Consider the following 25,586-nt stretch of genomic DNA (forward strand, 5'->3'; position numbering starts at 1 on the left):
GCAGTTTGTTATGTCAGCAAGACACAGGTCAGTGTGACTTATGATAATGATGACAGCAACAGTAAAGATGGGTGACATTTACTGAACCCTTATCATGTGCCAAGCACAGACCTACACCAAATCAGGACTCTCTGTCACTTGCCCTCATTGTTTTTTTTGGAGAAAGGCACCTGCAGGAGGAAAGGCAGATTGGAGAACTGTCAAGACATGGCCAGGCACAGGCATCTTCCCCTCCTGGCAGCTAAATGTCCAGATATTTCCTCCTCACCCTATGCCTATTTTATTTTTTTAATAAGAAAGTTTGGGCCAAATTCCTTTCACATACAAACAAGCTGGGATATATACACAAATCTTTTTTTTTTTTTTTTTTTTGAAATGAAGTCTTGCTCTTGTTGCCCAGGCTAGAGTGCAATGGCGCAGTCTCGGCAGCTCAGTGCAACTTCCACCTCCTGGGTTCAAGAGATTCTCCTGCCTCAGCCTCCCAAGTAGCTGGGATTACAGGCATCCGCCACCACGCCTGGCTAATTTTTGTATTTTTAGTAGAGACAGGGTTTCACCATGTTGGCCAGGCTGGTCTCAAACTCCTGACCTCAGGCGATCCACCCGCCTCGGTCTCCCAAAGTGCTGGGATTACAGGCATGAGCCACTGCACCTGGCCACACACATCTTATTTAATGCATATAAAAACCCATGAGACCGGTATAATTATAATTTCCATTGTAAAAATGAGAAAACTGAGGTTTAGAGAAGCTTACTAAGTTGCCTAAAATTACCTAGCTCCTGGCAGGGCAGAGATTCAGAAAGACTTTGGCTTCCCAACGCCCAAGCTTAGCCATTCCTCTTCGTTTCCCCTTGTTGATGATCATTTCTGACAGGCTGCACCACAACGGAGGTGGTGGGGGTCACATGATCCAAATGAAACCTGCCATACAGAGCGTGGGTCAGGGCTGGCAAGTGATAGCGTTGAGGCCAAGAGTGGTTTTGAGGGCAATGAACCTAGTAAAATTCCAGGTTAATTAGAAACTGGAGCAATTTTCTCTGTGGGAATTTAATTTGGGGTTTGAAAAGAATTTGGGGTTTGTAAAGAAATGAAGCAAGGGTCCAAGTCCTGGGATCCATGTGGAGAAGAGGTCCAGAAAGAAGACCTCTGAAGTTGGCATCTTTCAGCTGTTGGTACATTTTATAAATTTTTCATCCCTTGTCTTCTCCAGGAGCCAAGATTTGTCAAAGCTTCCAACCACTCTTCTCTCCTTCCCCTGTCCCTTCTGACAACATCAGTCCACACAATTATCCACAATTAATAACACCTAATTTCTGTCGCTCTTGGGGGCCATGAGTTTCCTAACTGTGGAGGTTCCTAACCGTATGCAGCTCCTGGGGGCTTGAGTTTACTTCTATCTCAGCGTAACTGTGAAACTAGCCAAGTCCTGACACCTCAGCAGCACTTTACCGCTAAAAAGACAGCAAATTAGGTCATTAGTAAGACTGTTTTTTGACCTAAAATTCTGCGGTTCTTCCAAGGTAAAAAAATAAAAATAAAGTAAATTACAATAAGTGAAGACTTGACATGTCATTTCTGGAAGGTTGCTGACCTCTAGTGTTGGCACAGACCTGAAGGAAAATTCAAACCTCTGTGTTATTTCTATCAAACTTTCCCGTATCCTTCCTTTCCTTTTTTCTTATGGAGGAGAAGAAAATATAAAGTACTTCAAATTAAAGTTCTATTAACTAAAGCTTCATTTACAGAATAAATATTTCTGCTGACATTTGACTGATTATATCAATTTTGAAGTTCAAATTTTAATAAGGTATTACCAAGCCCAAGAATAAATAAGCTAATCAGGCACAGTTTCCTAGTCCCTTCTTTGTATTAAATGATAAGTGAACTTAAAGCTATGCTTTGTCTTATTAATATCTGCTAAATATGGATGAATTACTGAATATATATTTATTCTTAAACTCATTTGGAGGCAAATATTTACAAGGCTTTTCTCTTATAATCTGATTTTAATATCTCAACTGAAACTGATTTATAACATGTGACTTCAAATGTGGTATTAGTTAAAGGGGCCAAGAATTAATGAGCTGATTCTATCAAGGGTTTCTTGAAACTGATTTTGAAAGGTGGAAAATATTTCTATATTTTTAATCAAATTTTAATTGTAGAAATTTTCATGGCAAATATCAGAGTCTCACATAAACAAATCTTTAATAATTTTGCATGTGCATATATTTGGTTTTATCATATTGTTAACTGAGTTAGAAACTCACTTGAATATTCTGTGCCATCAAGCGAACTTCATTTCTAGCTTGCAGGTGGATTTCTTCATTTCTTCCGGAATTAGTTACTAAGGAAGTTGGTAAGATATGTTTCCTGGAAATCTTTAAAGCTTGCTGTGTATGAGACACAAGGTAGGGTGGGTTGGTGAAGGCTGACTGTCCATTTCTGCTATCAGCTAAAGAACATCATTCCACCCATTTTGTACTTGCATAGGCAGCTTCCTGTTAAGAGTCACTGGAGAGTACACAAACCTCTTCCTGTAACTGGGTTACAGTTACATTGTAGAAATGGCTAAATAATTTAACTGTAATGTAGCAAGATATGTGATAATTAGTAAGCTTTATTCACTCAAAAAGTGCTCGCTCTGTGACAGTGAACAAATCCCAGGCACACTTATAGTAAGTATCCACCTCCAAGAGCTTTGTGTGAATTGCTTGTGAAGTGTGTCTCATGTAACATAAAAGTAAACAAATGTAAACATATACTTAAAAAAAGATATAAGGATTATTTAAAGACCAGCACACCAATTTTGGAAGAGAAGTCTTTTAGGTACTAGGCTCATTTTCTTTCTTTTTTTTTTTCACTCAAGCATTTGGACAACTTTTAATTTTTTAATAAGTTGTTTAATTAAAATAATCAATTTGGTTATACTGGGTAGACAAAATTTAAATAAATGCTTCAAGTTGATGTAATAAGAAACCCAGTTCAATGTATCTGTTTTATTTCTTTTCTTTTTTTTCTTTTCTTTTACTTTATTATTATTATACTTTAAGTTTTAGGGTACATGTGGACAATGTGCAGGTTAGTTACATATGTATACATGTGACATGCTGGTGTGCTGCACCCATTAACTCGTCATTTAGCATTAGGTATATCTCCTAATGCTATCCCTCCCCCCTCCCCCCACCCCACAACAGTCCCCAGAGTGTGATATTCCCCTTCCTGTGTCCATGTGTTCTCATTGTTCAATTCCCATCTATGAGTGAGAACATGCAGTGTTTGGTTTTTTGTCCTTGCGATAGTTTACTGAGAATGATGATTTCCAATTTCATCCATGTCCCTACAAAGGACATGAACTCATCATTTTTTATGGCTGCATAGTATTCCATGGTGTGTATGTGCCACATTTTCTTAATCCAGCCTATCATTGTTGGACATTTGGGTTGGTTCCAAGTCTTTGCTATTGTGAATAGTGCCACAATAAACATACGTGTGCATGTGTCTTTATAGCAGCATGATATATAGTCCTTCGGGTATATACCCAGTAATGGGATGGCTGGGTCAAATGGTATTTCTAGTTCTAGATCCCTGAGGAATCGCCACACTGACTTCCACAATGGTTGAACTAGTTTACAGTCCCACCAACAGTGTAAAAGTGTTCCTATTTCTCCACATCCTCTCCAGCACCTGTTGTTTCCTGACTTTTTAATGATTGCCATTCTAACTGGTGTGAGATGGTATCTCATTGTGGTTTTGATTTGCATTTCTCTGATGGCCAGTGATGATGAGCATTTTTTCATGTGTCTTTTGGCTGCATAAATGTCTTCTTTTGAGAAGTGTCTGTTCATATCCTTCGCTCACTTGTTAATGGGGTTGTTTGTTTTTTTCTTGTAAATTTGTTTGAGTTCATTGTAGATTCTGGATATTAGCCCTTTGTCAGATGAGTAGGTTGCGAAAATTTTCTCCCATTCTGTAGGTGGCCTGTTCACTCTGATGGTAGTTTCTTTTGCTGTGCAGAAGCTCTTTAGTTTAATTAGATCCCATTCGTCAATTTTGGCTTTTGTTGCCATTGCTTTTGGTGTTTTAGACATGAAGTCCTTGCCCATGCCTGTCCTGAATGGTAATGCCTAGGTTTTCCTCTAGGGTTTTTATGGTTTTAGGTCTAAAATTTCAGTCTTTAATCCATCTTGAATTAATTTTTGTATAAGGTGTAAGGAAGGGATCCAGTTTCAGCTTTCTACATATGGCTAGCCAGTTTTCCCAGCACCATTTATTAAATAGGGAATCCTTTCCCCATTGCTTGTTTTTTCTCAGGTTTGTCAAAGATCAGATAGTTGTAGATATGCAGTGTTATTTCTGAGGGCTCTGTTCTGTTCCACTGATCTATATCTCTGTTTTGGTACCAGTACCATGCTGTTTTGGTTACTGTAGCCTTGTAGTATAGTTTGAAGTCAGGTAGCATGATGCCTCCAGCTTTGTTCTTTTGGCTTAGGATTGACTTGGTGATGTGGGCTCTTTTTTGGTTCCATATGAACTTTAAAGTAGTTTTTTCCGATTCTGTGAAGAAAGTCATTGCTAGCTTGATGAGGATGGCATTGAATCTATAAATTACCTTGGGCAGTATGGCCATTTTCACGATATTGATTCTTCCTAGCCATGAGCATGGAATGTTCTTCCATTTGTTTGTATCCTCTTTTATTTCCTTGAGCAGTGGTTTGTAGTTCTCCTTGAAGACGTCCTTCACGTCCCTTGTAAGTTGGATTCCTAGGTATTTTATTCTCTTTGAAGCAATTGTGAATGGGATTTCACTCATGATTTGGCTCTCTGTTTGTCTGTTATTGGTGTATAAGAATGCTTGTGATTTTTGTACATTGGTTTTGAATCCTGAGACTTTGCTGAAGTTGCTTATTGGCTTAAGGAGATTTTGGGCTGAGACAATGGGCTTTTCTAGATTTACAATCATGTCATCTGCAAACAGGGACAATTTGACTTCCTCTTTTTCTAATTGAATACCCTTTATTTCCTTCTCCTGCCAAATTGCCCTGGCCAGAACTTCCAACACTATGTTGAATAGGAGTGGTGAGAGAGGGCATCCCTGTCTTGTGCCATTTTTCAAAGGGAATGCTTCCAGTTTTTGCCCATTCAGTATGATATTGGCTGTGGGTTTGTCATAGATAGCTCTTATTATTTTGAGATACTTCCCATCAATACCTAATTTATTGAGAGTTTTTAGCATGAAGGGTTGTTGAATTTTGTCAAAGGCCTTTTCTGCATCTATTGAGATAATCATGTGGTTTTTGTCTTTGGTTCTGTTTATATGCTGGATTACATTTATTGATTTGCATATGTTGAACCAGCCTTGCATCCGAGGGATGAAGCCCACTTGATCATGGTGTATATAAGCTTTTTGATGTGCTGCTGGATTTGGTTTGCCAGTATTTTATTGAGGATTTTTGCATCAATGTTCATCAAGGATATCGGTCTAAAATTCTCTTTTTTGGTTGTGTCTCTGCCCGGCTTTGGTATCAGGATGATGCTGGCCTCATAAAATGAGTTAGGGAGGATTCCCTCTTTTTCTATTGATTGGAATAATTTCAGAAGGAATGGTACCAGTTCCTCCTTGTACCTCTGGTAGAATTCGGCTGTGGATCCATCTGGTCTTGGACTCTTTTTGGTTGGTAAGCTATTGATTATTGCCACAATTTCAGAGCCTGTTATTGGTCTATTCAGGGATTCAACTTCTTCCTGGTTTAGTCTTGGGAGGGTGTGTGTGTCGAGGAATTTATCCAGTTCTTCTAGATTTTCTAGTTTATTTGCCTAGAGGTGTTTGTAGTATTCTCTGATGGTAGTTTGTATTTCTGTGGGATCAGTGGTGATATCCCCTTTATCATTTTTTATTGCATCTATTTGATTCTTCTCTCTTTTCTCCTTTATTAGTCTTGCTAGTGGTCTATCAATTTTGTTGATCCTTTCAAAAAACCAGCTCCTGGATTCACTAATTTTTTGAAGGGTTTTTTGTGTCTCTATTTCCTTCAGTTCTGCTCTGATTTTAGTTATTTCTTGCCTTCTGCTAGCTTTTGAATGTGGTTGCTCTTGCTTTTCTACTTCTTTTAATTGTGATGTTAGGGTGTCAATTTTGCATCTTTTCTGCTTTCTCTTGTGGGCATTTAGTGCTATAAATTTCCCTCTACTCACTGCTTTGAATGTGTCCCAGAGATTCTGGTATGTTTTGTCTTTGTTATCATTGGTTTCAAAGAACATCTTTATTTCTGCCTTCATTTTGTTATGCACCCAGTAGTCATTCAGGAGCAGGTTGTTCAGTTTCCATGTAGTTGAGCGGTTTTGAGTGAGTTTCTTGATCCTCAGTTCTAGTTTGATTGCACTGTGGTCTGAGAGACAGTTTGTTATAATTTCTGTTCTTTTACATTTGCTGAGGAGAGCTTTACTTCCAACTATGTGGTCAATTTTGGAATAGGTGTGGTGTGGTGCTGAAAAAAATGTATATTCTGTTGATTTGGGGTGGAGAGTTCTGTAGATGTCTATTAGGTCCACATGGTGCAGAGTTGAGTTCAATTCCTGGGTATCCTTGTTAACTTTCTGTCTCGATGATCTGTCTAATGTTGACAGTGGGGTGTTAAAGTCTCCCATTCTTATTGTGTGGGAGTCTAAGTCTCTTTGTAGGTCACTCAGGACTTGCTTTATGAATCTGGGTGCTCCTGTATTGGGTGCATATATATTTAGGATAGTTAGTTCTTCTTGTTGAATTGATCCCTTTACCATTATGTAATGGCCTTCTTTGTCTCTTTTCATCTTTGTTGGCTTAAAGTCTGTTTTATCAGAGACTAGGATTGCAACCCCTGCCTTTTTTTTGTTTTCCATTTGCTTGGTAGATCTTCCTCCATCCTTTTATTTTGAGCCTATGTGTGTCTCTGCACGTGAGATGGGTTTCCTGAATACAGCACATGGATGGGTCTTGACTCTTTATCCAGTTTGCCAGTCTGTGTCTTTTAATTGGAGCACTTAGCCCATTTACATTTAAAGTTAATATTGTTATGTGTGAATTTGATCCTGTCATTATGATGTTAGCTGGTTATTTTGCTCGTTAGTTGATGCAGTTTCTTCCTAGCCTCGATGGTCTTACATTTTGGCATGATTTTGCAGTGACTGGTACCGGTTGTTCCTTTCCATGTTTAGTGCTTCCTTCAGGAGCTCTTTTAGGGCAGGCCTTTTGGTGACAAAATCTCTCAGCATTTGCTTGTCTGTAAAGGATTTTATTTCTCCTTCACTTATGAAGCTTAGTGATATGAAATTCTGGATATGAAATTCTGGGTTGAAAATTCTTTTCTTTAAGAATGTTGAATATTGGCCCCAACTCTCTTCTGGCTTGTGGAGTTTCTGCTGAGAGATCTGCTGTTAGTCTGATGGGCTTCCCTTTGTGGGTAACCCGACCTTTCTCTCTGGCTGCCCTTAACATTTTTTCCTTCATTTCAACTTTGGTGAATTTGACAATTATGTGTCTTGGAGTTGCTCGTCTCGAGGAGTATCTTTGTGGCGTTCTCTGTATTTCCTGAATCTGAATGTTGGTCTGCCTTGCTAGATTGGGGGAGTTCTCCTGGATAATATCCTGCAGAGTGTTTTCCAACTTGGTTCCATTCTCCCTGTCACTTTCAGGTACACCAATCAGACGTAGATTTGGTCTTTTCACATAGTCCCATATTTCTTGGAGGCTTTGTTCGTTTCTTTTTATTCTTTTTTCTCTCTTTTTTCTCGCTTCATTTCATTCATTTCATCTTCCATCACTGATACCCTTTCTTCCAGTTGATTGCATCGGCTCCTGAGGCTTCTGCATTCTTCACATAGTTCTCGAGCCTTGGCTTTCAGCTCCATCAGCTCCTTTAAGCACTTCTCTGTATTGGTTATTCTAGTTATACATTCGTCCAAATTTTTTTCAAAGTTTTTAACTTCTTTGCCTTTGGTTTGAATTTCCTCCTGTAACTTGGAGTAGTTTATCATCTGAAGCCTTCTTCTCTCAACTCGTCAAAGTCATTCTCCGTCTAGCTTTTTTCCGTTGCTGGTGAGGAACTGCGTTCCTTTGGAGGAGGAGAGGCACTCAGCATTTTAGAGTTTCCAGTTTTTCTGCTCTGTTTTTTCCCCATCTTTGTGGTTTTATCTACTTTTGGTCTTTGATGATGGTGATGTACAGATGGGTTTTTGGTGTGGATGTCCTTTCTGTTTGTTGGTTTTCCTTCTAACAGACAGGACCCTCAGCTGCAGGTCTGTTGGAGTTTGCTAGAGGTCCACTCCAGACCCTGTTTGCCTGGGTATCAGCAACGGTGGCTGCAGAACAGTGGATTTTCGTGAACCGCGAATGCTGCTGTCTGATCGTTCCTCTGGAAGTTTTGTCTCAGAGGAGTACCCGGCCGTGTGAGGTGTCAGTCTGCCCCTACTGGGGGGTGCCTCCCAGTTAGGCTGCTCGGGGGTCAGGGGTCAGGGACCCACTTGAGGAGGCCATCTGTCCGTTCTCAGATCTCCAGCTGCGTGCTGGGAGAACCACTGCTCTCTTCATAGCTGTCAGACAGGGACATTTAAGTCTACAGAGGTTACTGCTGTCTTTTTGTTTATCTGTTCCCTGCCCCCAGAGGTGGAGCCTACAGAGGCAGGCAGGCCTCCTTGAGCTGTGGTGGGCTCCACCCAGTTTGAGCTTCCCGGCTGCTTTGTTTACCTAAGCGAGCCTGGGCAATGGCGCACGCCCCTCCCCCAGCCTCGCTGCCGCCTTGCAGTTTGATCTCAGACTGCTGTGCTAGCACTCAGCGAGACTCCGTGGGCGTAGGACCCTCCAAGCCAGGTGCGGGATATAATCTCCTGGTGCGCCATTTTTTAAGCCTGTCAGAAAAGCGCAGTATTAGGGTGGGAGTGACCCGATTTTCCAGTGCTGTCTGTCACCCCTTTCTTTGACTAGGAAAGGGAACTCCCTGACCCCTTGCTCTTCCCGAGTGAGGCAATGCCTCGCCCTGTTTCGGCTCTCGCACGGTGCACTGCACCCACTGTCCTGCGCCCACTGTCTCTCACTCCCTAGTGAGATGAACCCAGTATCTCAGATGGAAATGCAGAAATCACCCGTCTTCTGCGTCGCTCACGCTGGGAGCTGTAGACCGGAGCTGTTCCTATTTGGCCATCTTGGCTGCCAGCTTCTAGGCTCATTTTCTGATAAAACCCTCTCTTTCACTGTATTAGTCTGCTTTCTCCAGAGAGACAAAATCCATAAGATAGGATGTATTCCCTCTTTCTCAGGGGACTTCAGTGCTTTTTCTTCCTCAGCTGATTGGATGAGGCTCAGCCATATTATGGAGGGTAAACTACTTTACTCAAAGTCTACTGATTTGAATGTTAACCTACATAAAGGCCACACACACACAAACCAACTTCAGAGCCACATCTAGACTGATGTTTTACCAAATAGCTGGGCACCATACCTTAACCAGGTTGCCATTTAAAATTATCCATCACATGCTCTTACACAATTATACCCGGGCTTGATTTAATATCTTATGTACAAATATTTTATTTTTCTCATGTCATTATTTACTTGGTCCAATTTGAGAAATGTTTAAATGTTTAAATCAAGTTTGTCCAACCCACGACCCATGGGCCGCATGTGGCCCAGGACAGCTTTGAATGCAGCCCAACACAAATTCATAAACTTCCTTAAAACATTATGAGTTTTTTTTTTTACATTTTTTTTAGTTCATCAGCTATTGTTAGTGTATTTTATGTGTGGTTCCAAACAATTATTCTTCTTCCAGTGTGGCCCAGGGAAGCCAAGAGATTGGACACCCTTGGTTTAAATGATTTTGTTATGTGACGAAACCCTTCTGAGGTGTTCTTTGTGACTCTGGTCTCATCACAACTTCCTTCCCTTTCTCACAGCTTCATTGTGGTCTGTGAGTCCTCTCAGCCTTGTCTGGTTCCCTCCCTCCTCATTCCCCTCTTATGCTTTTTTTTTTCCCTAAGAAATCTCTTGCATGTCTTGTACCATCTTGGTGTCTGCTTTCACAGAACTGAGACAATGCAGTGTTGAGGGCTCATGTTTTGTAGCTGGGGGAGGAACCCAGGATGGATCAGAGTGGTCATGTGATAGGGCCCTACAGAATTCTTGTTTCTAGGCATTCCTAGGGACCAACTCAGCTGCCCAAATGCTTAGACTTCCTAATCTGATAAACTAGCACTTTGATTGATGGAACTTCTTGGAGCCATGGGTTTATGTATTTTTTAAAATGCTTAAAAAATTTTTTGAGGGGAGTTAATTAAGCTATAAGCATCTTTTATATATTTAAATGCAAATAGTTAATGAATAAGTACTATGTGTAAAGTATGGTGCAGTTTTAGGAAAGATGAGTAAGTTTTGGTCTCTGCCTTTATTTAGATGAGGACATAGGAAAAACAAAACCAGAATGGGGTGGCTGATATAAGAAAATGAAACAGGAAAGTAGGTGGTCCGGAAGAAAAAATGAGACCAATCACAGGCTGCTTCCAAAATAAGAAGGTGAAGAACATGTCATTTGAACTGGATCTCTTAGGATGAGATATTGCAGGAGAGGACAGTGAGACCAGTGTTTGACGGAGAGAAAAGAGTGCATGCCCAGCAAAGCAGGAAGTTCCAAAGACTGATCTGAGAGGACGGTGTTTTAAATGAAGTGAGGAAGAGGGAGTAATGCTGGATAGGGAGACTGCAGCCAGTGGTTGAGTGACCTGATGCCAGGGGAAGAAGTTGGAAATTGATTCTAGGAGAAGAATTTCAAGCAAAAATATGCCTGCATATTTTACATATTGATTACCAATCTGCGACTTCTAACTGTGGTCCAGGTGTCAATCCCATTCACCCTGTGAATGACATGGACCTTGTAGCATGTTTACTCACATCCTGTCAATTATTCTGTATAGAGCATGATACTAATGACATAATGACATGGCAAGTTTTAGCTCATGTGACTTGATTTATATCCAATTTAGCTTCATTATCTGTGAAATAAACAATAAGACAGGGAAAGAATAGCTACATAATGTATTTGGAGTTAATACAAATATAACTGAATAAAAAATTCTGTTGAAAGATAACATTAAAAAAAGGAGGGAAAGGAATGGGAAGATAGATAGTAAATAGAAAAAAAATCACCCATGGCAAATTGACCTCTAAAAGAAATATTTGACAACTTCCTGAAAACAAACATTTGGCAAATGTGCCCAAGAATGTTCTATCTTTAAAATAAATGTACGTTTAAGACACATCCACTTTGGTCTTAATAAAACAAATGATTTTTTTTTTCATGATGCATTAGCAATCCCTAGTGGGCTCATACATGTGCCGGCCAGAGTAGACATTGTCGGACTGAAGTAAAAACTGAGAAGAGCAAATACAATGTAATTAAAGACAGTCTGTTTTATAAAAATAATAATTCCATAATGACGAAATGTTATGCAAAGGTAAACACAATGCATATTAATTCTATCAAGTTTTATTAATGTTCTTGAAGAAATTACTTATTAGTTTAATTTTGAAAATATTCCAACTCACAGAAAAGTTGAAAGGATAATACAATGAACATCTTTATGTCCCCCAGCTAGATTCAGATTCACCAACTCTTAGCAAGTGGTCATATCTATTCTCTTTCTCACGCTCTTTCTCCTCTTTTGTCAAACTGTTCATAAGTAGCTCACAGATATGATGACATATCACCCCACTGTTACCAGAATAAGCCTGTGTAACCACTTCACCATGTCTACACTCAGGAAAGTCTCTGATGTAAAAATGAGATCTAACACACAATCCATACTCAAATTTCTCAGTTGTCCTCAAATATCTTTTTTGAAACCACTTATTGAGGTCTAATTGACATACAAAAAATGCATACATATTTAACATATACAACCTGGTGAGTTTGGAGATAAGCACACATCTGTGAAACGATCACCACTATCTCTACCAAAAACATATCTATCCCTTCCACAAGATCCTTCCTGGCCTTTTTATGTATTATTATTGATACGATTTGGTGATCAGAACACTTAACATCAGATCTACCTTCTTAGTAAACTTTTTTGTTTCTGTAAGTACTATGCTGTAAAGTAGATCTCTAGGACTTACTCATCTTGAATTACTAAAACTTTGTACCCTTTGACCAAAACCACCCCATCCCCTTCTCGTCACTAAACCCTGGCAACCACCCTCCTACTCTCTGCTACTATGAGTTTGACTATTTTAGATTCCTCACCTAAGTGGGATCATGTGGTATTCGTCCTTTTGTAACTGACTTGTTTCGCTTAGCATAGTGTCCTCCAGGTTTATCCGTGTTGTTGCAAGTGGCAAGATTTCCTCCTTTTTAAAGTCTGATTGAGTGCCTTTATAACTTTTTATTTGAACTGTTTTTTGACTCAGGATCTAATTGAGACTCATTCATTACATTTGACTGCTGAATTTTTGTGCTCTTTCCGAATCTTGAACATATCCCTAAGCCTACTCTGTGCTCTTCAAGATGTGGAAGGCTTTGATACGTCCTGCAGGATGTACCACATTCTGAATGTGACACATTCCTCCTTAATAGATGCAGGACAAACGTTTCTGAGGAAAGCCCTACTCCTGTTCTTTTGGGGGGTGCTCTCTTCTCCACATTGGGAGGCACGTGATGCCAGGTTGACTCCTGACTGGCGCGATGCTCACCCAGTTTGTTGTCTTTCTTGTCCAGATGGTGATTGACAGATCTCTCCATTGTAAAGATGCATTACCTCCTTTCTAATTAATAGCTAATCTGAGGAGTGGTATTAACGTACATGCTAATTCTTAGTTTTGAAAGCTCTGAGTCAGTTTTGGGGAGTTGGGTGTTGGTGGAAGTTCTTCTAGTAAAAGTTCAACGTGACTTTACTGATTGCAGAAGTGTGCTTTTCCATATGCAGTGAAAGACACTCAAGTTAGGGCTGGAAGGGACCCAAGTGATAATCTGGTTCAATTTCATTTTTTATTTATAGAAAAGGAGGTCAAGCCATCTCAGTGAAATAGTAAGAACCATACTCCAGATCCCCCGATTCCAGTCCAATTTTCTTTCTATTATTTTTGAGGTGCATTTATTTAGTCCTTCAAGAACCAGAGCAAAATCTTGGACAATCAAAAGAAGACAGAAGGGCATCATGGACAAGGATAGATTACGCTATTCTTGGGGATGTGTATTCGGGATAATAACAGCAGAAGGTGACGGCTCTATAATAAATAAAATATCATGTGAGCCACAGATTTGGGCCACATATGAAATTTAAAATTTTCAAGTAACCATTTAAAAAATTGAAAATAAAGAGATGGAACTAACTACAATAATATATGTTATTTAACCAATATCCCAAATATGATCATTTCAACAAGTAATCAATATTTTAAAAATTATATATAGGCTGGGAGTGGTGGCTTCTGCCTGTAATCTCAGCACTTTGGGAGGCTGAGGTGGGCAGATCATTTGAGGTCAGGAGTTTGAGACCAGCCTGGCCAACATAGCAAAACCCCATCTCTACTAAAAATACAAAAAAAATTAGCCTGGTGTGGTGGTGTGTGCCTGTAATCCCAGCTGCTTGGGAGGCTGAGGCATGAGAATCACTTGAACCCAGGAGGCAGAGATTGCAGTGAGCTGAGATTATGCCACTGGACTCCAGCCTGTGTGACACAGCAAGACTCTGTCTCTGTCTCTGTCTCTCTCTCTCTATCTATCTATATATATGTGTGTGTGTGTGTGTATGTATATATATACACATATATATAATGAAATTTTATATTCCTTTTTTTGAATCAGTATGTACCCTCTACTTTTTAGCACATCTCAATTCAGAGTAGCCACCTTTCAAGGGAGCAAAATAACCTCATTCAACCAGTGATGATCTTGTTGAATGATGCTGCTCTAGAAGAATGAGGAAATGTCAAATAGAGGTTCCTACTAAAGGGGCAATGAAAGCAATTGCCTGACACCCAAAATAGGACCTAATAGATATTAGCAGTTAGTGGTAATATTTGGAATGATAATTTTATTTTCTCTACCTAGGCCTTTAGGACTTTGGTTTCCCTGAAGGTATTCAAATATTAACTAATAACTTTCAATATTTCACAAGTCTATTTAGTAATGTTGTACATTTATAAAAAAATACACTGTGAGACTAACATCAATGGCAGTCATATCACTGCATAAGTCAAACTAACACTTAGGATCTGAGATGTGGTATGTGGAACGTGAGGTCACCTAGGGTGAGAAGGGGTTGAATGTGCTATGATCACTACTTTGAATTTCTTATAATTTTGCCTTTGAATTTGTGTTTTGTAAATAAAATCAGGTGGGACTCAAGTGTGTGCTGGTGACTGCCTCTTGCTGCCTTCAGCCTCCTGCTCCCCAGAATGAGTTCTAGGCTGCTGACTTCTCACTTCATCCACAGGTCTGGATATGGCATGGGGAGGGGCAAGAGCAGGTGCATGCACCTCACACAGAGTCGTCCACACTCACCTGGCAATTACCACTGTGCCCGCAATACCACATTAAATAACGATTTAAAAATACCATGATAGCTCAGAAGAAAGGTAAAAGAAAAAAAAAAAGCTTTTTTTTTTTTTCCTGCTGTTTGAAACAAGGCTTCATGTTGTCATTTTGCACTAGGCCCTAGAAAGTATGTAGCTGACCTTGTGCTCAGTGTTGGAGAAGCTGCTTTCATCTGACTCCCATTGCTATTAACTGTTTTGTAGCAATTTCAATTGCTGCCATTTTAAAAAACAAAAATCAGGGAAATAATTATTTCCTCATAAAGGCAGTTTGGTAGACAAACTTTTTGAAAGTGTGGGGCATGGATAATCATTAAATTGGACTTTTATGTAGAAAATATTGGGAACACCTGATCTGGAAGCAGAATGTGTTAGGAAACAACTAAGTCAGGCAACTCAACAAAAAGCCAAGTCATTGCATGGGTGTTAGGGGAAGAAGGCTAACTTTTGCGGGTTTGTTTTATATGAAATAACCAGTTAACTTACTGAATTTTTCACTATTGTGGACTTTCGGTGGGATTTTGTAAATATAGTGTAATTAAATAAAAAGTTTTATTTAATAATATTTGGCACTTTATATATGCAGGGATTTAGTAGGCAAAGCTATGGGCCAGATTGTAAAATTATGATCAGTAAGAAGAAAACTAAAACCAGAATAATGATATGCTGTTAATAAATATGCTCTATTGACCCAAGAGGGCTAGAGCTGCATTTCAAAGTCTTTGTAAGAAAAGTGACAAAACTCTGATGCGAACAGTTTCAGGAAGCCTGACCGGGGTGCTGTTGTGGACGTTGTGCAGTGTCTCAGCAGTCCTAGCAGTGTGCTAGCACAGCTGGAGCAAGCATAGCTCTGTTCCTGCTTGTGTGTGGGCTCACCTTAGGAGGGGGCTTCTTTCTTGCTATCGCTTAGGTTTTGTTTCACTTTTAAGTTTATATTATCCACAAAGAGTATAAACAGAAATGTACCGAGAATTTAGATCATTTTCCCAGTAGACAAGGACCTGTTTCTCTCCTGCTAACATTAACCCTACTTGAGACTTAGAGAAAGAGGCATCACACTTAGAAAGTCTCCTGTGGGTGTAATGTCTACTCTTTGTTTCATGAAAGGATATCCTGGGGTGGTTAGCTTTTTGGTTTTCTTTCTCTCTTTCTCTTTCTTTCTTTTCTTTTCTTTCTTTCTTTCTTTCTTTCTTTCTTTCTTTCTTTCTTTCTTTCTTTCTTTCTTCTTTTCTTTCTTTCTTTCCTTCCTTCCTTCCTTTCTTCTTTCTTTCTTTCTCTCTCTCTCTTTCTTTCTTTCTCTCTCCTTTCTTTCCTTTCTTCCTTACCCCCTCCCTTCCTCCCTTCCCTCCCCTCCCCTCCCTTCCCCTCCCCTCCCTTCCCCTCCCCTCCCCTCCCTTCCCCTCCCCTCCTCCCTCCCTTCTTCTCTGCCTCCCTCCCTCCCCCCTCCCCTCCCTCCCCCCTCCCCTCAGTCCCTCCCTCCCTCCCTCCCTCCCTTCCTTCCTTCCTTCCTTCTTTCCTTCCTTCTTTTTTGTGGATGGAGTTCTGCTCTGTCACCCTGGCTGGAGGGCAGTGGCACGATCTCAGCTCACTGCAACCTCCGCCTCCAGGGTTCAAGCAATTCTCCTGCCTCAGCCTCTTGAGTAGCTGATATTACAGGTGCTCACCTGTACCTAGCTAATTTTTGTATTTGTAGTAGAGACAGTGTTTCACCATGTTGATCAGGCTGGTCTCAAACTTCTGACCACAAGTGATCTGTCCGCCTCAGCCTCCCAAAGTGCTGGGATTACAGACATGAGCCATCATGCCTGGCCTTACCACTCTATTTCTGTCTTATATTTTTCCTTACTTCTCCTCCAGCTTTTTTTTTTTTAATGGTGACCAACTAAATGCCTATCAGTTTGTCAGAACTGTTTTAGACTTATGATTAATATCACCATTCAGGGCATTAATTCCAAGCTCTCAGAAACCTAAGACCCTGGATTGCCAGTTGCTTCCTTAGCCTTCATGCCTGCTTTGCTTGAAGCAGTGTATATTCTTTTGTTCTTTGGTGACATCTATTTTCACATCATAATCCATATTACATACACTCCTTGGGAATGAATATGAGTAGTTAAATTAAACTGGTCATGAAAACAGGGAAATAATTATTTCCTAATAAAGGCAGAAGAATGCCAGTAACTTCTGGAGATAGCTTGAGGACACTTTGCTATCAGTCATAACCTTCATCTTCCCTGGTCTCTAGCCATCTTCTTAAACACCTATGTCTATTTGAAATTCTTCAAAAAGCAAATTAGAAATTAAAAACCGGTTCTTATTTAGGCCATTGAAAAAGATCAAGTGACAACTGGCTGATCTTGGGGACTTGACTGAGACCTTTCTAGTTGTGGGCTGTGAATGCCCGGCCATCAGGTCTTAGCAAGTTCCATCACCACGCACAGAGTGTGGCAGATCACGTCTTCCAGGATTTCTGATAGACACAATCCATTTTTAATGCCTTGTGTCAGGCATCCCTGCTGCCCTCTAACCATTCTTAATAATAAGACAAAAGTGATATTTTAGGGTAACAGTTAATAAATAATGTGACTTATCCAATCACACCTTTCACTAAAATATTATTATCTTTTGGCAGATTCATTACTGTAGAGGCATCAGGATCTGATGAAACATTCTCTAATTCTACCACTAGTACATTTTCCAGAGTTGTCTTTCTTTTAATTTAATTCTCCCACTCTGAAAGCATACTGTCCATTGCAATTACTGAATGAGCATTTAATCTCCCATAACTAAGCATTTTAATCTTTTCTTATGGAAAGACGATTAAAAGGTCCTCATATTGCTATGATATGGATACATTTCATCCCGACCGAGTGAATCAAAATTTCCTTTGTTCTTATTACTACAAGTTAAGACAAACCAACTGTCTAGGCACTTCACTGCAATAGTTAAGCTACCTTATCACAAGGTGTGATAAATGTTTCAAAATGTAGTCTATTGATTGAATAGAAAGGTTTTCAGAACTTCCTTGGGCAGAGGTGAGCCTAGAGGTAGAGAATCGCAAGATAAGTTTTTATAGTTGTTATGGTAGCTTGGTTTACAGTCTGTTGTGTTTGTCCCAAAGCAACAAATCTTTCTACTTTTAAAATGCTGTGTGGCTAACAGAGATATTGAATCACTTTGAAACCACAAGGGTTGATTTTGTTATATTATAGCATCGCTACATTGATCATTAATTTTTTTAAAATTAAAATCTTAGTACTACACTAGTATAAAACAAAAGTTGGTGAAGTTTTAAACTTTTTCAATGTCAGTACATTTTCCTGATTTGTACCTTCATGTAACTGTTCTATTTCCCTCGAGCACAGAATGTCACATTTAAATAATTGCATATCCTGAGTGTTTACAATGTGCATACACCTTAGTCTATTATCAACTCTAGTAAAAACACATAAATATAATCTGCAATGTGATGTTTACCTAAGAAGATAATTTCTTCATGACTATTTTGCCTGGCCTCCAACCATGGGCCTTGGTGGATGTATTTCAGTTGTACTGGTCACTGGTTTATTAGGAAGGACCTCACACTACATTATGCATTTTCATAACACCCTGGGCTTGATTGAGAAGTGTCATATCCTTTCTCTTCAACCTCTATTTCTCAGCCACATTCATTCATAACCTAATTCTCCCCTTCAGAATTGTGGTGATGTAAACCGGGGTCACAGATTAGCAATTTTGCAGCTGGAAAACAAGGCAATTCTGCTTTGTATTTTATTATGTATTTATTCCTCAAGGATCATTTCCTATTTATTGAAATTTAGAAAAACAACAATTCCTTCCAGACTGATAATGATCTGGTAATCAATGTGAAATATATTTGTAAAACAAATACAGATTTACAGATTTCTCCTGTGAAAACATTCAGATGGCTGAAACAGCCATTTTAATAGTTATACTGTATTTGAACTTTTTAAAAGATACCCTTTTAGGAGATAACATGTTTCCTGTGATTCTGCCACATGTGCTACTTTGTTATATTTTATGATGAAGACTCTTTTATACTTAGATAAAAGGTTTATTAAGTAAATGTTTGTGTTAATAGTGTTAACTGGCATAAGAAACTGTTCATGAATATTTCACAAATTTTTAACAATGATGATAGCATCAGAAATTCACAGAAAGAATATCTAAGAACTTTGAGCCATACATAAATTCATAAGAATATGGATTTACTTTGCTTGCATATTGTTTCTTTATTAACCAGGAGCTGCTTTGATTATTTGGGCTGAGGTGTTGATAGCCCAAGGTGTAGTTCTTGATTACATAGGTAAAGAAATATACATTAAGCTGAATAGAAAGCTGATAGTAGTGTAGGCTGAATGCAGTTAATTAGCTGTTTATTCAAATACCCTGTTCATTATTTCTTCCTCTAAGAATGAGACTGTTGTGTGTATGTGTGTGTGTGTGTGTGTGTATGTGTGTATGTAGGGCAAAAGTAGGAATGTAATGATATTGGTACCATTTTTTTAAGAGACCTTGGGAAAAGAAGAGGAAAAAAGCTTTATTTAAAAGGATGTAAAGACTTCAACATTCCAAGGGGACCGCAGAGATTGAATTTATTTATTCTATAACATTTCTACACTGATTATTTGAATTTTCTAGTTAAAAATTTCCTAGTTAGTTCTACACTAGTGTAAAAAGGAAAACCGTCATAATTTCAACCTGTCATTACAAAGCTCTGGTGGTTTAGAGGAGTTTGCTTATGTGAAAATGGGGGTAGCCACCCTCTTCCTTAACTCTATAAGATTCTCTTCAAGGTGAAATATAATTAGGGTACAGTTAGTTACCTGAGGTTTGTAATTTGGTCTTTGAGATGTGGCTTCTTGTTTCATGAAATTAATAGTATTAGGAGATATACCTAATGCTAAATGATGAGTTAATGGGTGCAGCACACCAGCATGGCACATGTATACATATGTAACTAACCTGCACATTGTTCACATGTACCCTAAAACGTAAAGTATAATAATAATAAAATAAAAAAAGAAAAGTTAAATAAAAAATAAAAGTAAAAAAAAGAAAACTAAAGAAAAGGACAAGGCAATGAATATCTGATACAGTGCTTTAAAAAAGGCCTTTGAGTGAATATGACTATAGGGAGGGAAATACAAATCTCACCTTGTTTGCTGAGTCAATCCTCGCAAAAACACATTTCAGTTGCAAAATTTTGCAATAAATAAGATAAAGAGATTCAGCAAAGGTTTAAAAATTTTCTGACTTCCAGTGCATAAAATGAGAATGGTCATGAAATATCCACTTCATAAAATTACTGTAAAAATTTAAAAAGATAACATACATAAAGTTCTTAGCAGAGTGTTTGACATATACCAATAATTTGAAAGGTAAAAAAATAAAAATTTTAAGAAAAATAAACATTTGGTCGCATGTCATCTCCTTCAAACTGGGCTATTGGTTTTCCCTGTAGAGATACATAGCTATTAAAAAAACAAAAACAAAGAAACCAAAAAAACAAAACCCAGCCCCAAAACATTTTAGGAGTAAATGACCTGTTAAAAATACAGCAAAACCATCCTCTGACCTTGAAACAGAGTTTATGAATTCTGAAAAGGTGAGCAAAAACATAATAATTAACTATATACCTGCCCATCCAAACAGTTATTGCGGAAGTCCTGGTCCATCTGTTTTTATAACAACTTTGCAGGTTTCAACAGGATTTGCTGCATTTAGCAAGTCGTCCAACAGCCTTCAGGGAGAGGGTGATCATGTGTAAGGCCGAAATCAGCCACAGACAGTATTTCTCCTCATGCTCTGGAATTTGGAGTCATTTTACGGAAAGGAAGTTCAGTTGAGCTAAACGGTTTGCTTCCCTCTGAATTAGAAGTCATAAAGGCCGATGGTGTAAGAACACTTCCTCCAACCCCCATTTTTGGCTCAGGGCTCTGTTTGAAACATTTTGTGGTTAAAGCCATGCCAATACCAAAGCACATAAAGACCGGACCCAACGCTATTTTTGCTTGGCTGAATTGCTATGTATTTCTGTGAATGTCTAAAATGTAGAAATAATGAAACTTGCTTTGCCCAATACTGTAATTTTGCTTGTATGGACATTGTCAAATTAGGAAACAATGAAAAGAAATTTCCCCAAACTCCACCCTGTTTAAAAGGCAATTCTCATTATTCCCTTTGTGTTTACCACATCACAATGCACCTTAAACTCCTCATGGAAATACGGAGCTAGACTTTCCCGCCAGCTGCCCCATCACAGCTTGTTGACTTTTATTGGACTGATTTAAGACAATGTTTCATAAATCTACATTGGGAAGCCCACTGCAAGAAGTAAGGGAATGAGTATATGGATATAGGGCAATTGGGAATGGATTTTATTTTGAGAATAAGTTTTCTTCCATTGTCTTGTTCAAAAGAAGACTGTGGAGATTTTCCTGATGATAACTTCAGAAGACTTACTGATGCTGCTTTGAGACAAGGTCCTCACATTTTTTCTTTTTAATTTATAAACAAAATATGTGTCTTTTCTATGTATCCAGTCTTTTGTCTTTGATATTAAGTGACTTAGGAAGAGAATCTAACAGTCTTCAGTCAGAATAGGGATATACTAATTTTCAACTATATAGTTGATAAATCTGTATTTTCACTGAAGAATTATTTCCCTTATGGAATACAAATAAGTGGTAGAAAAGTGATTTTGGAATAAAGGATATTAACATAATTAACATATAAAACAGAAAGGGTCGTTTTGACTTCAGAAGACTCTCTCTTTCTCTCTCACACACACAGACATACACGATAATGAAATCTTCCTAGCAAGTTCAGTTAACATTGGACAACGATAATTAATTTGTAGTTGTAGAATAACCTCTCTTATTTACATAGCTTTTAAATATCAGACACCTGATTTAGAAAACATTAAATGCTGAGGTAAAAATACAAAACCCTTTCTGAATAGAGGACAATAATTTTTAATTTTATTTAGTGCCCTGACATGACTAATTTGTCTTCACATTTTTAGAATACTAAAACTGCATGCGTGGGGCTCTGTGGCTATAAATTACTCAGTGTTGTGGAAGTAGATCGTTGGAGTTGCCCCCATTTGCCGAGTTGAGTCTGGGGTCCAGTTGGCCTCCCCGGCTGTCCTGAGGGAGGGCTCTTAGTCTCTTGGCTCTGAACCCCCCTCCCAGGTGCACCTGTTCTGCTGGGTCCTTTTGTCCTCACCAGCAGCCCCACATTTGACTAGGTGATTGCTGGGAGCCAGAAAGAATGTGAGTGGCTGGGCTCCTCTGTCTTCCCTCCCTGACTTTCCCTGGCTTCTCTAGTCTCTTGTTCCCTTAGAAAGGAGAGAAGCCAAAACGCAATTAAAGTGGCTTTTTCTGAGTCATTGGCCCATAAGGGGTCTTTATAGGGAGGTTGAAATTCAATCCACTTTTAAGAAAAAGGGTTTTCTTCTCTATACACACACGATCTGGCCAGCTGTAGGTGTTCCTGGGGAGAACAAGCACTCAAAATACTCAGAAAATCGTCTATAAAGGATTGAACAATAACTGCCAGGATTCAGGAGATTTCCTGGGGATTAATGAGTAGCGGGGAGGAATTGGTGGCCTTCAACTGTACTCTGGGCAGTTAACCTCAGCCAGTCAGTCCTTCCTAAGAAACGCTTGCACTGAGGCGGTGATTGCTATTATAGGATATAAACCTAGAAGAACACTTTTAGTGTGATTTTATTTCAATGTGCCCTTTGCTTCTGAAAGACTGCAGCTTCGTGTGGAGCATTTGGTGGCTAATAACACAGCACTCGTTACCCTGCGACGCACTTCTCATCAGATTAACCAAGCTGATTGGAATGTTGTTTAAGAGAAAAATTAATATTTTATTGTTGTAAAAAATCTTGTAGAAAACCTTTTAAAATATTAAATACACAGCCAAGATTGTATTGAGATTAGAACAAACCAGGAATGATTTTTATCACAAGTACGATTATAACATTTATCTCAAGAGTGAGGATTTTTTTCTCATGGTGATACGATCACTTCAAAAACCTAAAAAAAAAAGTATTCGGTCCCTTTCTGGCTAATCCTTATGCTAGCCAAATAGTTTAATAGTTAAAAGCTTCATAACCCAACTTTACTTGTGTTTTAATTACATGAGGAAAATCAAGGAAAAAAGTCATTTTTAATTTGACATGCAAACACTTCTCTACTTCTTATTGTGATTCTCATTCACTGCATCTTTAGAGCAGCGATCCCAACAGATTAAAAACTGGCTTTGTCACTTATGTTATTTGCATCTCAAATGAGGCAAGTTTGAGGTGAATGGTTGGCACCAATGCCAATCGAACGCTCCAGAGCAGGGATCCGCAACCCCCGGACCATAGATCGGTATTGATTGGTGGCCTGTTAGGAACCGGGCCACACAGTGTGAGGTGAATGGCTGGTGAGCCAGTGAAGCTTCATTTCTATTTACAGCCACTCCCCATTGCTCACATTACCCCCTGAGTTCTGCCTCCTGTCAGATCAGTGGCAGCATCAGAGTCTTATAGAGGCATAAACCCTATTGTGAACTGTGCATGCGAAGGATCTAGGTTGTGGGCTCCTTATGAGAATCTAACACCTGATGCTCTGTCACTGTCTCCCATCACCTCCAGATAGGACCATCTAGTTGCAGGAAAATGAGCTCAGGGCTCCCACTGATTCTACATTATCGTGAGTTGTATAATTATTTCATTATATATTATAATGTAATAATAATAGCAATAGATAGTACACAATAAGTGTTATGTTCTTGAATCCTCCCCAAACCATCTCCCCATCTTTTTGTCTGTGGAAAAATATCGTCTTCCACAAAACCAGTCCCTGGTGCCAAAAAAGTTAGAAACTGTTGTTCCAGAGGACCAAGGCTGCTCATGCTTGAATGTCTCCATGTCAGAGCTTACCTTTCAGGATGACTAGTGAACCACCCTACCCATATAGCAGGTCCTGAACCATCAGCAGAACTACTTCCTTTGCTCCTCACCTATTACTTTGTTTTGAAAGTCTATGAAGTCAGCATTCAGGCTGAGAAATAAGTAGATCAGAGGCATATTCTTTAGTTCTGTTTCCTAATTGAACATAATTTGGAAGTAACTGATTCTAGAAAACCTAAGAATGACAAACAAAGCATACAGAGTCAGCAAAGAGATATATATTTCCAGATCTCCCTTCCCCTCCTGGTGAGCCTCAGCTACCACGAACCATCTGGTAGGGTGAAGGAGACAGGCTGGAAGGGCAGGAACTGGGGTGCAGCTTGTGGGAGTGGGTTAGGCTAATCTCTGAGGTCAGAGCAGATGGAAGTGGGTGGTCCTACACACATGGGCCTGCAAGTGGACACAGAGCTGGCATCCTGCACCTTGCTTGGATATTCTCTGGGTCTGTTCTGTGGATGGCCTCAGCGTCTGAAGGGGGTAGGGATTGAATGTCAAGGACAAGACATTGTGTTCCTCTGCCTCTCAGGAAGGCAGCTCCTCCAGCCTCACAGCAAAAAGAGATGCAATGGAGCTTTCCTGGAGAAAAGGCACTGTCTCATTTTCTAACTCCATTACCTGAAACTCACGTGTTAAATGGGAATAGAACAGAGCTAGCAACAGAGATAAATTTTGAAATACATAAAGTTGAACCTAGAAGTCCAAACTCATTCATTCAATAGATAAATATGTAAATAGGAAGAAAATCAGAAAACAAATCATGCTACTAAAAACTTTGGAATAGCTTGAATTAAGATCAGTAGGAGTCCAGGCTCAAGTTTTAAACAGATCATGCTACACACTGCTATGCACTGTGTAAGTCCACACTGGTTCAACGATGGTTCCTGATAGCTGAGGCTCACCAGAAGTTACAATTCCAGGAACAGGAAGAAAGGGGAGGTAAGTCATCATGGTTAAGCACATGGCCCTGGAAGCCAATTCTCTCCCACACCCATTAGCCACCTGCTGGGATATGAGCCAACAGGTCACTAACCTCTTTGAGTTGCAATCCCTTGGCTGCTTCTGGTCCTCAGTGCCTCTTCTTCAGTGGAGCTGCAGAACTACAGTCAGGCACTGCATCAGGACAGGTCAATCAAGGAACTGCACATTCAATGGTGGTCATGCAAAATTATCATGGAGCTGAAAATTTCTTGTTGCCTAGTGACTTCACAGCCATTGGGATGTCACAGTGTAATGCATTGCTCACATGATTGTGATGATGCTGGTGTAGGTACCTACTGCGCTGCCCTTGTATAAAAGTATAGCACATGCAATTATGTACAGTACAGAATACTTGATAATGATGGTAAACAACTATGTTACTGGTTTATTTATTAGATTATACTTTTAATTGTTATTTTGGAGTGTTAATAACTTATTAAAGAGAGAAAAAAGAAAAAGTTAACTGTAAAACAGCCTTCAGGAGGATTCTAGAAGGAGACACTGCTATCATAGAGATGATAGCTCCATGCATGTTATTGCCCCTGAAGACCCTCCAGTGGAACAAGATGTGGAGATGGAAGACAGTGACATTGAGGATCCTGACCCTGTGTAGGCCTAGGCTCATTGTATGTGGATCTTAATTTTTAACAAAAAAGTGTAAAAGGTAAAAAACAAATAGAAACTAGTTTATAGAATAATGATATAAAGAAACAGCTTTTGTACAGATGTACAGTGTGTTTGTATTTTAAGCTAAGTGTTATTACAAGAGTCAAAAGTGGAAAATTTTAAAGTTTATAAAGTAAAAAAGTTACAGTAAGTTAACATTATTGTCAAAGAAAGACATTTTAAAATAGATTTAGTGTTGCCTAAGTATCCAGGGTTTATGAAGTCTACAGCGGTGTACACTAATGTCCTAGGGCTTCGCGTTCAGTCCTCACTCACTGACTCACCCAGAGCAACTTTCAGTCCTGCAAGCTCCATGCATGGTAAGTGCCCTATACAGGAGGATCATTTGAAAAAAATCTTTTATACCATATTTTTACTATTTTTTCTAT

At 39.2% G+C, this 25,586-nt stretch overlaps 1 long non-coding RNA gene across 1 annotated transcript; it reads right to left on the bottom strand.

Moving 5' to 3' along the window:
* Nucleotides 1–2,343: 2,343 nt before the first annotated feature.
* On the bottom strand, nt 2,344–24,689 carry LOC109025778 (uncharacterized). Its single transcript, XR_002004754.4, has 4 exons — nt 24,584–24,689; nt 23,524–23,728; nt 20,219–20,387; nt 2,344–2,585 (listed from the first exon to the last, which is right to left on the bottom strand). It is a non-coding gene; the product is annotated as an uncharacterized lncRNA (long non-coding RNA).
* Nucleotides 24,690–25,586: the final 897 nt, after the last annotated feature.

The sequence above is a fragment of the Gorilla gorilla genome, chromosome 12 (assembly GCF_029281585.2).
Source record: "Gorilla gorilla gorilla isolate KB3781 chromosome 12, NHGRI_mGorGor1-v2.1_pri, whole genome shotgun sequence".
NCBI lineage: Eukaryota > Metazoa > Chordata > Mammalia > Primates > Hominidae > Gorilla > Gorilla gorilla.